This window comes from Myxocyprinus asiaticus, chromosome 40 (genome assembly GCF_019703515.2).
Source record: "Myxocyprinus asiaticus isolate MX2 ecotype Aquarium Trade chromosome 40, UBuf_Myxa_2, whole genome shotgun sequence".
Lineage (NCBI taxonomy): Eukaryota > Metazoa > Chordata > Actinopteri > Cypriniformes > Catostomidae > Myxocyprinus > Myxocyprinus asiaticus.
This window is the reverse complement of record NC_059383.1, coordinates 39,301,301-39,314,616: the sequence shown is the minus strand read 5'-3', so window position 1 is coordinate 39,314,616 and position 13,316 is coordinate 39,301,301. Positions and strand designations below refer to the sequence as shown.

At 39.4% G+C, this 13,316-nt stretch overlaps 1 protein-coding gene across 1 annotated transcript in view; it reads right to left on the bottom strand.

Annotated features, from left to right (window-relative positions):
* Positions 1–5,753: 5,753 nt before the first annotated feature.
* LOC127430849 (one cut domain family member 2-like) overlaps positions 5,754–13,316 on the bottom strand; it is a 48,140-nt gene continuing 40,577 nt past the window's right edge. Inside the window, exon 2 of the mRNA XM_051680966.1 lies at positions 5,754–13,316. This exon is cut by the window's right edge and continues 994 nt beyond it. The gene's annotated coding sequence lies outside the window, so the exon portion shown is untranslated.

Sequence of the window (13,316 nt, the reverse complement as noted above, 5' to 3'; positions counted from 1 at the left end):
CTAGTGAATTTTGGCTTATTATTCTGTTACATTGTATCAGTCATCAGTCACCCTGGTCTCTTTTTGTGCTTCTATACAACTTGTGCACTTTATTTGAGGTCTGCATGATCACTTTGTGTTAGAAAAAGGCTGAAATGTAAGTAATTATTCAGTGAAAATCTTGCCTTTAGTCAAAGCAAAGACTATACTTTTAAATGTTCACAAACAAAAGTTAAGCTTGGCTTAACTTCTTTGATTCTTCTGTATATTCTCTTGTGTCGTTTGGATGGATTAGTGGGGTGGATGTGCTCGTCTCCAGCTCTGTTTTGAGCAGTAAGCTCTTCAATGGCAGCTGTCAACATTTGCTTTGATTGCTGTCTGGCTCTCGACAGCATGTATGAAGGATCTGTTAATGTCACACCTTATCTGACGGCCCTTATCCTCCGTACAGATAAAATGTCACCCTTTAATACAGCAACACGAACGGCTGTTACCACGGCAACCGCAAAAGAAGAGGAAGAGATTTAAAGAAAGATGTTTGACAGACATCACAACAACCTAAGACGCTTACCAGCAGAATGCTGAGGAATGAGGGAGAGTTTGAGGGTTTTGATTTAATATACTGCAAAAAATCATTTTCTAAATCAGTAGTTTTGTCTTGTTTGTCCAGTAAAATATCTGAACATCCTTAAAACAAGATAAATGTTTCTGAGAAGCAATACCATGAAAGATAACACATTTATTTGACTTTTTAATTAATATATTTTATGAACTCATAAATAAAAGCATTTACAAATTGTTATGATAATGACATTACAGTCATTAATTCAGAATCGGCTTCATGCAGTAGATTCGAAAGAACCAGTTCATAAGAGTAATTCATTCGGGAATCGGACTACGCTAGTCACGCTGTGTGTTGGCTATATTGGGTAAGGAAAAGGAACTTAATTCAAGATATTCAGACATTATTTAAAAGTGTAGCTGAAGTGTCCAAACACTTTTTGGGGCCACTGAAAGTGTTTAACCCTTGTGTTGTGTTTCATTTGTGCTAACACATTTTGTATTCTCGGTCAAAAATGACCGGCCCTCTAAGATTGTTTATAAATCTCTCATGTTGCATATATTATCACAAGGTATTGAATTAGATATTTTTATCAACTTCTTTTTTGAACATATTTTAAAAATATATATATTTTTATTGATAGAAGGATTCATTGATAGAAGGATTCATTGAACTGAGCTTGTACCGGGCCAGTGGGGGTCACTCCCTGCGGAAAACAAAATAAATAAAATAATAATAATTACATAATAAATTAATAACCACTTGCTTGATTGCAATAAATAATGCTTTTTAATTTGCTGACAAATAAGAACTGTTTTGTTCTCATCATTTGCAAATTTGTTTTCACAACAATTATATTCAGAGTTGGTAAAACCATAAAAAAGATGAGATATCCATGTGTTGTATATCGTTGGAAAGGTCTCAATTAGTAGAATGCAATGAGCAAATTTGTTTCACTCAGAGGCCAAACTGCAGTGAGTATTAGTGTATAAAATTCCCACTGACACATAAATATACACACATAAACCGGAGTGGCTTTTTGTCAAGTTTTTCCTTATTAATTCCTGAAGCATACATATAACACAGAAAATGATGTATCATAACTTACAGCAGACTATCCCGATTCAAACGAGCCCAAACACAACATAATATGATCAGTAGATCTTGAAATATTCCTCAAAACGTTTACATGGAAAGAAGATGCACAAAAGGGTGCTCAAGACACGATGTGTGTGTGTGTGTGTGTATTTGTATGTGTGTGTGTGTTTGTGTGTGTTGTGTTTGTGCACATGTCCGAGGACTTTGTGTGTGCAAACACACATATGTGCTCATCTAAGGAATTGGGATGCTCCTGAACACTTAATATTTCTGTATTTTGTCATCTAATCCATTCATTTCCAATGGCCGGTCATTTTTGACCGGGAACACAATATGTTTAACAAAGTGAAAAAAAAAAAGTAAAGAAAATGGTCCAAATTTTTGTTTTGTTTTCATATACTATACACGAGCAGCCACAACATTAAAACCACCTCCCTAATATTGTGTAGGTCCCCCTCGTGCCGCCAAAACAGCACCAACCCGCATTCAGAGGTGATATTCTTCTCACCACAGTTGTACAGAGTGGTTATCTGAGTTACTGTAGACTTTGTCAGTTCAAACCAGTCTGGCCATTCGCTGTTGACCTCTCTCATCAACGAGGCGTTTCCATCCACAGAACTGACGATCACTGGATGTTTTTTGTTTTTGGCATCATTCTGAGTAAATTCTAGAGACTGTTGTGTGTGAAAATCCCACAAATACTCAAACCAGCCCATCTGGCACCAACAATCATGCCACGCTCCAAATCACTGAGATCAAATTTTTTCCCCATTCTGATGGTTGATGTGAACATTAACTGAAGCTCCTGACCCATATCTGAATGATTTTATGCACTGCACTGCTGCCACACAATTGGCATGATTACATAATCGCATGGATGATTGTTGGTGCCAGACGGGCTGGTTACAAATGTGTAATTCAGTATTTGAAAACTTTTACAAAGTGCCTTATTGAATAGTAACATATTAAGTTTTGGCTTTTTTATTTGTTGAATAAACTGTACAACCCCAATTCCGAAAATGTTGGGACAGTGTGAAAAATGCTTTGATTTGTAAATTATATTCACCCTTTGTTATATTGAAAGCACTACAACTACACGTTTGTGATGAGGAGGAGAGTGGTGCCGGGCTATGAAGACACAAGGCCGGCCCTGATTCAGGCTAAACAGCCTGGAGGGGGATAAAGATGAGCCGGAGGCTCCAGTTCGAGAGAGAGAGAGAGACGCACGCGGCTGCGCTGCATGTTTGTTAATGTTGGTTTTATGTTAAGTTTGACATTAAAACTTCATTTACTGTTTAGCCAGTTCCTGCCGCCTCCTTGCCCATCCTTATACTGTTACAGATTGCCGAATCCCGGGAAGGAGGAGGGATGTGCTGTCACGGAGTCCTTGCCGCTTCCGTCTGCCAAAGGAGCAGCCGCGGCCGTCTGCCTGGGGACGGAGGATCCGCCGCCGTCTGCCAAAGAAGGGGAGGAGTGGTTCCATCCGCCAGGGGCCGGAGGACTCGCTGCCGTCCGCTGGCGGATAAGTGAGCTGGCGTCCACCAGAGGGCGGAGGAGCAATTGAGGACCGGGCGACTGCACATCCGGGAGCCAACGAACAAGTTTTTCTCTTTCTCCTCTCTCTCTTTCTCTGTAGCTCTCTCTCGCTCTTTCCCTCTCACCTTTCCCTTCCCTCATCTCTCCCAGGGCTCCAGAAAGTTGGGGAAGACCTGCCGGCAGGCACGGCCGGAAAGGCAACGCCCCCCTCCAGGAAGGGAGGGTAGGGGAGTGCGTCATGCCAGGGGTTTCCCCGACCTGAGTCGGATGATAGAGGAGTGTGACGAGGAGGAGGGCGGGGCCGGGTCGTAAGGGCACATGGCCGGCCCTGAATCGGGCTAATCAGCCGGGAGGGGGATAAAGACAAGCCGGAGGTGCCAGTTCGAGAGAGAGAGAGACACATGCGGCCACGCTGCATGTTTTTTTATGTTGGTTTTAAGATAAGTTTGACATTAAAACTTTATGTTTACTGTTCAGCTAGTTCCCGCCTCCTCCTTGCCTATCCTTATGCTTTTACAACGTTATACACTACCGGTCAAAAGTTTTCCAATAAGAAAAGCATGGGAAAGATGGGAACTCCTTCAATACTGTTTAAAAAGCATCCCAGGGTGATACCTCAAGAAGTTGGTTGAGAAAATGTCAAGAGTACATGTCTGCAAATTCTAGACAAAGGGTGACTACTTTGAAGATGCTAAAATATAACACAGTTTTGATTTATTTTGGATTTTGTTTAGTCACAACATAATTCCCATAGTTCCATTTATGTTATTCCATAGTTTTGATGATTTTACTATTATTCTAAAATTTGAAAAAAATTATAATAAAGAATGAGTAAGTGTTTCAAAACTTTTGACTGGTAGTGTGTGATGTTTTACCCTGTGAATTTTATCGTTTTTTTGTTTTGTTTTTTTAAAATATACAGTAATTTCAAATCAGATGATTGCAACATGCTCCTAAAAAGTTGGGACTGTTGAGAGTTTACCACTGTGAAACATCACCATTTCTTCTAATAACACTTATTAAGCATTTGGGCGCTGAAGACACAAGTTTGTTAAGTTTAGAAAGTGGAATTTTCCCCATTCATCCATTATGTAGGTGTTTAGATGCACAGTTGTACGGGGTCTTCGTTGCTGTATGGTGTGCTTCATAATGCACCACACATTCTCAATTGGAGATGGTCAGGACTGCAGGCAGGCCAGTCTAGCACCCACACTCTCTGCTTACACAGCCATGCACTTGAAATCCGGGCAGTATGTGGTTTGAAGCTGCTGGAAAATGCAGGGATGTCCCAGGAAAAGACGGTGCTGGATGGCTGTATATGTTGCTCCAAAATGTGTACATATCTGTCTGCATTCATGGTGTTCTCACAGATGTCCGAGTTACTCATGCCATGAGCACCGACACACCCCTGGCCCATACAGACACTGGCTTTTGCACCTGACGCTAATAAAAGCTTGGATGGCCCTTTTACTGTGTGGCCCGGATAACACAACAGCTTTGTTTCTAAAAACTATTTGAAATGTGGGCTCTTCAGACCAAAAAAAAAACAGTTCCACTGTTCTATTTTCCATCTAAGATGAGACCGAGCCCAGAGAAGTCGGCATCGCTTCTGGACAGTGATGATGTATGGCTTCTCCTTTGCAGAGTAAAGTCTTAACTTGCATCTGTGGATGCAGCAGAGAGTGGTGTTGACTAACAAAGGGTTACTAAAGTTATCCCAAGCCCATGTTTATGATATTCATTACAGATGAATGATGTTTTTAAGACAGTGACGTCTGAGGGATTGGAGATCACGCACATTCAGAAGTGGTTTTCGTCTTGCCCTTTACGCACCAAGATTTGACCAGATTCCTTGAATCTTTTAACTATATTGTGCACTGTAGAGGGTGAAATGCCCAAAATCCTTCCAATTTGTCTTTGGGGAACATTGTTCTCAAAGTGCTGGATTATTTGCTGAAGTCTCAAATGATCCTTGCTCTTGAAGGACTAGGCTGTTTTTGGAGGCTCCTTATATACTATGACACGATTGCCTCACCTGTTTAACATCTCCTGTTTCACATCGCCTTGTTATTTCAACTCATCAAATTGTTATTAGTCTTAAATTGCCCGTCTCAACTCTTTTGAAGCATGTTGCAATCATCTGATTTGAAATAATTTGTACATTTTCAAAAAACAATGAAATTCACAAGGTAAAACATCATATAATGTGTAGTTTGAATATAGCAAAGGGTGAATATAATTTACAAATCACTCCTTTTTGTTTTATTAGCATTTTTCATACTGTCCCAACTTCTTCAGAATTGGGGTTGTAGAATATTTAAAGTACAAATTAGATAGGTTAAGTGCCATAGTATGTACCCAATTAAGTTATCTTTCTATGTGATTGCTGTCAGGGAATTCATATGAAAACTGTCACAAACAGATCAACTACGGCTGACACTTCAATGTAGAAGTACACCGTTCATGAGCGAGTGTTTGGAAGTTTCATCCAGTTGTTGATTTAGATTTTATACAGCTTGGATTTTAACCTTTTTCAAAAGTACAAAAACAAACAAGAAATTTGAAACAATGCAAAATGTACAGTTACATCATAAGACAGGTTTTATTGATGTGATTCATGAAAGCAAATGGTTTAGGAATAAAATCACTTGTTCTCTTTATTTAGGGTCAAACATCTAGTGGAAGAACATGTACTTTGAACGTTTTTTGATCATGAATGCAAAACTAAAATTTGTTCAATTTTCTCTTGTGATTCCAACAACAATCCTTTTTTACATGAATATAATGATTTAACAAACCAACAAATGAACATAATGTAAAACGATGGAATTGAAAGAAAAACAATGCACATCCAATCCATTTTCAAATTGAATAAAAAAACATATCTTTGCAACACAGTTCATAATTTCCCAGTCAGTCTGATGACCGGTTCAAACGTTACATCCAGTTAAACACAATCATTGGAAATGGCCTCAGTGGTGTTCTTTATTTCAAAACACGATTTTCTAAGACATCAATTCTTTTATGCGTTCTGACAGTCTCAAATGACAGAACTGGTTGGAGTTCAATGCTGCAAGGATGTTTTTATGATGAGGTTTAACTGGTCATTAGTTCTCAAAAGAATTAAGTGGGGGTTTTTTCCCGATTAGTAGTAGATTGTCTGGTACATTTCATCCTGTGACAGAACTATATTTTAGGACTTCACATTGCATTTTTCATTGTGTTTAGACCAATAAACTGTTTGTCCATTTAAAGTCCAATTTGGAAGTCCAATGTCCAAACACTGTAAACACAAAAACAGTATTTTTGTCTTATTTTCCAGAGCAAATATGTAAGAAACATTTACTTGAAAACTGAAATTGTGTGAGATAATAACACTTGTTTTTAGAGAATATATCTTGAATTAAGTTTACTTGTGAATGGGCTACAAAAATAAGATTAATTGAAAATATATTCTTTGAAAACAAGTCTTAATATGCAAGTTTGCTGCATAGTATGTTTAGATAATCTTACTGGAAAACAAGTCAAATATACTGATTTCAAACTGGTGTCTCCGTTCATACAGCCAAGGGCGTAGATTCTGGGCGGGATCAAAAAGAGCATGTACCCCCCCATGATCAATGGAAACATGTAAATGCTTCACGCTGCAACCCCCCCAATGTTCAATCCAAATTTATGCTCTTGCATACAGCTGATTGGTGTTTTTGAAATAATGAAAGATTAAGTCACTGTACACTTGATCAGAAATGTTTGTTCAAACAGAAAGTGATCAGGTTGATTCAGCCAATTAGACCTGGATGAATCTGATTCACTTCCACCAAGGTACAATCGAAACCCGAATACAATTAATCTGATCAAGTGTACGATGTGTATGAACATATCTGAGCTGAACTCCTCAAGAATTAGATCAGGCCAACATGCAAAAAAATGAGACTGATTTGGAACTTAAAAGCTATTTAACGACAATGCATTACACCGCTAGCTAGAACCGTAAAGATACTCATGCAAAAATCAAGACTACAGCATTGAATGATGGCTGCGTTACTGTAATGCTACATTTTCACACGAAATGAGTACGATGAGAAAAAATGCGAAACAAGAAAATGGATGGTGTAAATGCAATCGAAGCGAACTGTACAACAGAAGTGATGCTAGTTTCTTTGGAAGTATGAAAACTGTAAACTTCAGGCTGATTCCAACCACCAACCATTCCCAATCCAAAAATAATATCCTTATGGAGAATACGAGCCATCCCTCAGAAAAATTAAAATGTCTTAAAATGGGGGGGAAAAAAACAAAACCTTGCACCACAAATATTTGTGAAAGTTGTCACATCAACATTAAGAGAGAAAAAGACAAGCGTTCTGTTTTTGGTAAGCGAACATCAGCTATTACAAAAATCACAACTTAAGATGTATAAAGCTTTTTTCTTGGTTTGTCTTAAGTCACAGTTACTAAAAAATAAGAGTAAGTGAATAATTTAATACATACGCTATAATAACAGTACCCTAACACTAACTTCTATGAGGTATATCCGAGAAAAATTTGGTAAGAAAAGCACGGTCTGCGCCCTTGACATGCCTCTGGGTTTTTTCTTTTCTTATTTAAAGCTTTGCAACCATTAGAAGGAGAGAAAAGAGAAAGAACAGAATTCTAGAAAGCCTTTGGTCTAGTTATTAGTCTTTGATCTTTGCATGATTGCATTGCAAAGCACCGTAAAACCACGTCTCGCTGGCGAACGGTGATCGCGGGTTCTTCCTGTCGCTGAGGTAATAACTGAAGAAACAGAGAGGTCGAAACTTCGCTTTGGTTCAAGCAAGGCACTCATCCAACAATATCTCATACTTTGCAACAAAAGCGCTCTCTATATGTTTATCAGGGGTTCCTTTTTGAATTTTGTTTTTTATATAAAATATATATTATACTTGTAGGCTCCATGTAGGCTATGTTTGAGGACCAGATTTAAATGACTGCCATTACTAAAATATTTTACGACATACTGGCAATCAATACGACATACGTGACCCCCATAAAACAGATTTATTTTGTCACAAGTATGTTACTTTTTAAACAGGATGCAGTAGTGTTGGGGATTCCATCTGCGTTTGTTTAGCGTCTTTAGCACGTCGCGGCTGGCGACGATTTCCTGAAAGTTCTCCGTAGAGTCCCTTAGGTCTGGTAAGAGATGTCTTTTGATTTGGTTTTTGGTTTCGTAGGTCAGTGAGCACAGAAACAACAACATTAAGTGGACTTTGATCTTTTTGAGAAAGATTGAGGAGTATTTCAGATAACTAAAAACTATACGTGACATTTTTGAATGTCATTCCAGAGTTTGTTCAGGCTGCATTCCATTCAAAGTCAGATGTGGGATGTCCCAAATCCCTGAAAGGTAAAATGTAAACAGGTCCCATGAAATATCACACCTGTCCCTGTGACAGTGCTAGCTTCTGTAAACGGCGATAAAAACAATTGGCCACGGTCAGTTTAACGATTGCCGTTTTGAGAACGCTATTTCGCTAAGTCAATTATACAGTTTTATTATATTTTAACTTGTTTTCCACCATGAACAAAGCCACTGAAGCTGGCATGGCGTTAAATCACTAACAAACAAACACAACTAACGTCACAGTATCTAACGTCAGTAACCGTTCAGGTTTGCGGACATCAAATTGCTTGTTTATTTTTCTTACCTGTGACATTACAATGCTCTCCTGCTCCACCTCTGATAACGGTGGTGTCCAAGTGTCTTTTTTGTGTCTGGTGAAAGTTCGAGAACTGTTAAAATCACTTACAGTACTTTTAATATCTCCAACTTCTGAACTTAAAGGTGTGACATTGCATTGACCGACGCTCGGAAGATAATATATAAAGAAACAAGTCGGCAACGCTACCGTTACCTTTGCAGGAGTTCGATTGTCAGAACAAAAATAGAGACCAAATGCGAAGAATTCATCGCTAGCATTTGTATTGCAGGTTTACGATTATGGTCTCTGGAAATGTTTGCGAAACAGGTTTTATTATCATGTAATGTCGGAACTTTGACTTGTTGATGCACTTTATTTGCTTAAAAGTGAACTTTTTCATTAACTGTTTAAAATTTCCCGGATTGCCGCCATTTTTCATGTGATGCCACTCACCCGCATCTTGACAGAATCGGCGTTGCAAGTTTGAAGTCTGAATTCAAGTGGTGCCCAGTTACAAAATGTGAGAAATTGGAAACTCCGACTTTCCAAATCAAATGGAACGCAGCATAAAACAAGACACTATTCTGTATTTGACAGAAAATACCACACCAGTTCTGAAATGAATATTCAGTCCCTTTTGGATTGTGTTGGATTAATGAATTTGCAAAGCATTTAGGGTGGTGTTAATGTTGGTGTTTCTGTGCCAAACAGGATTTGGCATGCTAATGTTTTTGCATCTTGGTTTTATTACATTCTGACCAGTAAGGGGCGATCAGGGGTGGACTGGGAAGAGAAATCGGCCCGGGATTTTACATAGAAACTTGCCCAAAGTTGTTGAGTGGGGGGCGGGGGGTCACTGTCCTTTTCTGCATATCACTGCCCCCTTCGGCATATCGCTGCGCCATTTTGTGGCCCATTCTGCATAATGCGGTGGCTCATTTCAGCTTATTATCACGGCCCATTTGGCCCGTTTCGTGGCTGGCCCGGTTCTCCCGAAGGCCAGTCCACCCCTGATCGGCCCCAAAGTGTGTCGGCCCACCAGGAAAATGCCCGGTATGCCAGATTACCAATTCAGTCCTGGGGGCGATTAAAACTACACACGACTAAAATCTACAACTGGACATCAAGTCCCCTCCACTCCATTGCACTTATTTTTCCAGAGGAGAGGAGGAACTTGTATATGAAAGAGGAAGAAGAGAGAAAGAGGGTGAAAAAAGAGTGGGAATATCAAAATATCCAAAGCATGGCGTCAAGCGCAGACCGTACTCGAGAAAAAGAAATCTTTGGTATCTTTGGTTTCATCAACACGATTAAAATTACAAATGGAAAATTCAGTGAGGTAGCCTCTGTGGTTCTCACTAAAGAGATAGAAAGACTTTTTACACACACACAAGTCAGTCTTGGAAGCAGCTTTTTCTAGTTTTTAAGGGATTCCTCTATGTCCTCCTACACGACCTCTCAGCATCCGTGGGTTTTTCGTCTTTGGTGAATTCTGCGTTGATCTCTTGTGAACGTGTGGCCCCCGTATGGTCCGTCTCTAAAACACCGGGCTGAAATTAGGTGCTTGTCCTTCAATGCGAGCAAGATGCACAGAAAAGATCGCTCAACGTAATGATTCATAACCACAAATGCCCTGATGCAGTGCCCCTTCAGACAGTATCAAACGATAGATTGTTTCCATTCAAAAGAAAATCAACAAACAATATCTAAACGATTTCAGTAAAATCTTGACAGACTAAAAACCTGATAGCTACAATGTGTTTAGAATTATTCTTTCTAAGAAAAATTAAATACACCCTTTGCATTGCTTTTTAAAGTAAAGCTAACTAATAAATTAACAGAGAAGCACTAATATTCATAAATAGTCATTCAAACAATTACATCTAATTAAATAACATTAAATAATTACGTTGAAAATAAAATAAAAAAAATCAATGCATACTAGCGCATTTAGTCATGAATAAATAAGTCTGATGGTGTCCAACATGCAAAAAATGTAAACTTTGGCAAGCTATTTGGGGTAAAGGGTTTCTGGGGACGTTTTTGGCCATTTAAATTAAGTTCAATTATAACAAATATAAATTACATAAATAAAATCACATATTGCAAAACCTGGGTAAACACTGTACAGAGGCATTGGCAAAACATAAGTACTAAGACAAGCAAAGGAAAGCTCTTTGGCCCATGTTCCTAAAGACCTGACCTTATTGGATAGCAGATGAAGGCTCCAGGCCGACCTCGAGAGGTCCTAGGCGTTGGAGAATCTTTGGACTAGAAGCTTTAAAGAGAGAAAACCTAAAGGATAAAGCTATTCGACCTACAGTCTGCAGTTTCCTCTCTACAGGTAAGTGAGCATTTTTGGCAGATTATTGGCTTTTCAGTTGGAATATCTTGTAGGAATATGGAACTGGTTGCAGTGGTGCCTTTGAACAGATTACCTTCTAAACGCCAACAGCTCTCTCAAACATAGGAGACGGGGTTCAGCTCATGGAATCAAACGCGTGACAATGGGAATATGAGATGGTTGGAATATTTTGGAAGGGTGGAATTGTCCGAGACTTGAGTCTGTTCTTTGGCATTCAACAGGTTCTCGACAAGCCTTGCAAGATGCTACGGATCGAACTGATCAGGTAAGACTGAGATTATTGATGGGATGTTGGTGACCGTTAGTCAGCTTAATCATTTATGAAACGAAACTACAAGATCATGTGTTCTTCCAGTTGTTGTGTAAGTGGTAGCTGGTCTGCAAGCATAGGATAATGGGGAAAAGGTGAGATTGCATGTGCTTAAAGGTGTTTATCTTTGGTATGCCCATCAGGCTGAGTTACACCTTTAGTTTGAGCTGTGAAGTGGACATAACGGAGGTAGGAAAAACAGAGGTAGGACAAACTTACAGAGCTGAACCCTTGATGTCCCATGTTTGGAGAGAGGCAACACTGAATGAATCAACCCCCTACATACAAGCCCCTCCTCAACGCACTGTTACACCTCTTGGAGAACAGGTGAGCTATCGGCGTCATCAGTGACGGGAAACTGCTCGGATAAGGAGGGGAATTGCGTTAGGAGTTACTCTGAATCTTTGGTTTTATAGCTGATGAGGTTTTTGTTGTTCTTTCCATTTTGGTTGAAAAAACTGCATAGGCACTCATTAAAGACAATCTTCAACTTTTCCGAGAGACGCATTATTCTGCCTGTGGGAGCCGCCGTTGCCGTGGGAACAGCTCTGCCGCATGTTTTTAAACCCTTTCGATCCCATTCTGCTTCCTGTTTTTCAACTGTCCCACCAATCGAAACACCAACAAAGACGACGGCTCTCCATTCCCTGACGAAGGATTCCTCTTTGTCGCCCGTTGCCATTCTACGCTTCGTCATCTTTGTTTGTTTGTTCGTTGCAGTTTTTTTTCTTTTCTTTTTTTTTTTTTTTTTTTGGTTGTTTTTTTCCTCAGTTTTTTCTTCATTGTCCTTTAAACAGTTTTTGTTTGCAGAACAGTTAGGTGCAGAAAAGTTTCTTTGGTGTCGATTTGTCAATAAATAGAAAAAGTCTTTAGAGTCCGTTGTTCGAGTGATCCGAAAAGCCTTTGGCCCTCATTGTGACCCGGGAGAGAACTGCTTACTGGCTCTGTTTGTCTGTCTCTGGCTTTGGTTCAACAATAAATGAAGAAGGTGGAATTTGGAAGAAGTAAATGAAAGAGTGCTTTGAGAATCCTGTATCTGGACTGAGCGTTTCGAACTTCTTGATTTTGTATTGGAAAGATCAGAAAGAGAAAGAGAGTCTTTGCAAAGCTAAACTGGCGCACATTGGTTTGGAGATTGTCCTCTTATACACTTGTAAAGGCCCTGAACACCAATGCCAGTACACTTGTGTTTGGTTTCTTAACTTAATACAGAAATAATCACGAAACGAAATGATGAAGCCAATGGCGTGTGTGTTTTGTGGTATATTACTGTTGCTCAACTGTAGTGTAATTTCGAGAGAAAGAACCTCATGAGATTGATGTTCTTCTGTTGTATCGTACAAATATCATCCTGAGTTATTTTTTCATAAGAGAAGAACAATCTGTGGTCCAGCCCCTGTTCTATTGCAAATTTAATGTGCTTCAGGATTGTGCTCACAAACCTGGCCGTGAGTGTGAGTGTTTTGTGCTTTGTGCTTATGACAGGTCTACACTGTGTTTTTCTGCCTCAATATTCTAGACAAACTGCACCTTGAGCATTTACAAGCGGTTATGTACTTTAAAGTTCTTGTGGTATTACTAAAGCTTTGAACTGTTTGAAATGTGTGTAGCTCGTCACTCACACTTGAGGAAATTAAAATAAGAAATGCAAAAGCTGCATTGTGTAATTTCTGCACCACTAGTGGCACCAAATGGAATTGCAAATATAATTACTGTTTTCAAACAGGTTTCCCAAACATTCCTCCCATCTGCCATTAGTCGGGCAAATGGGAAGTCCCAACC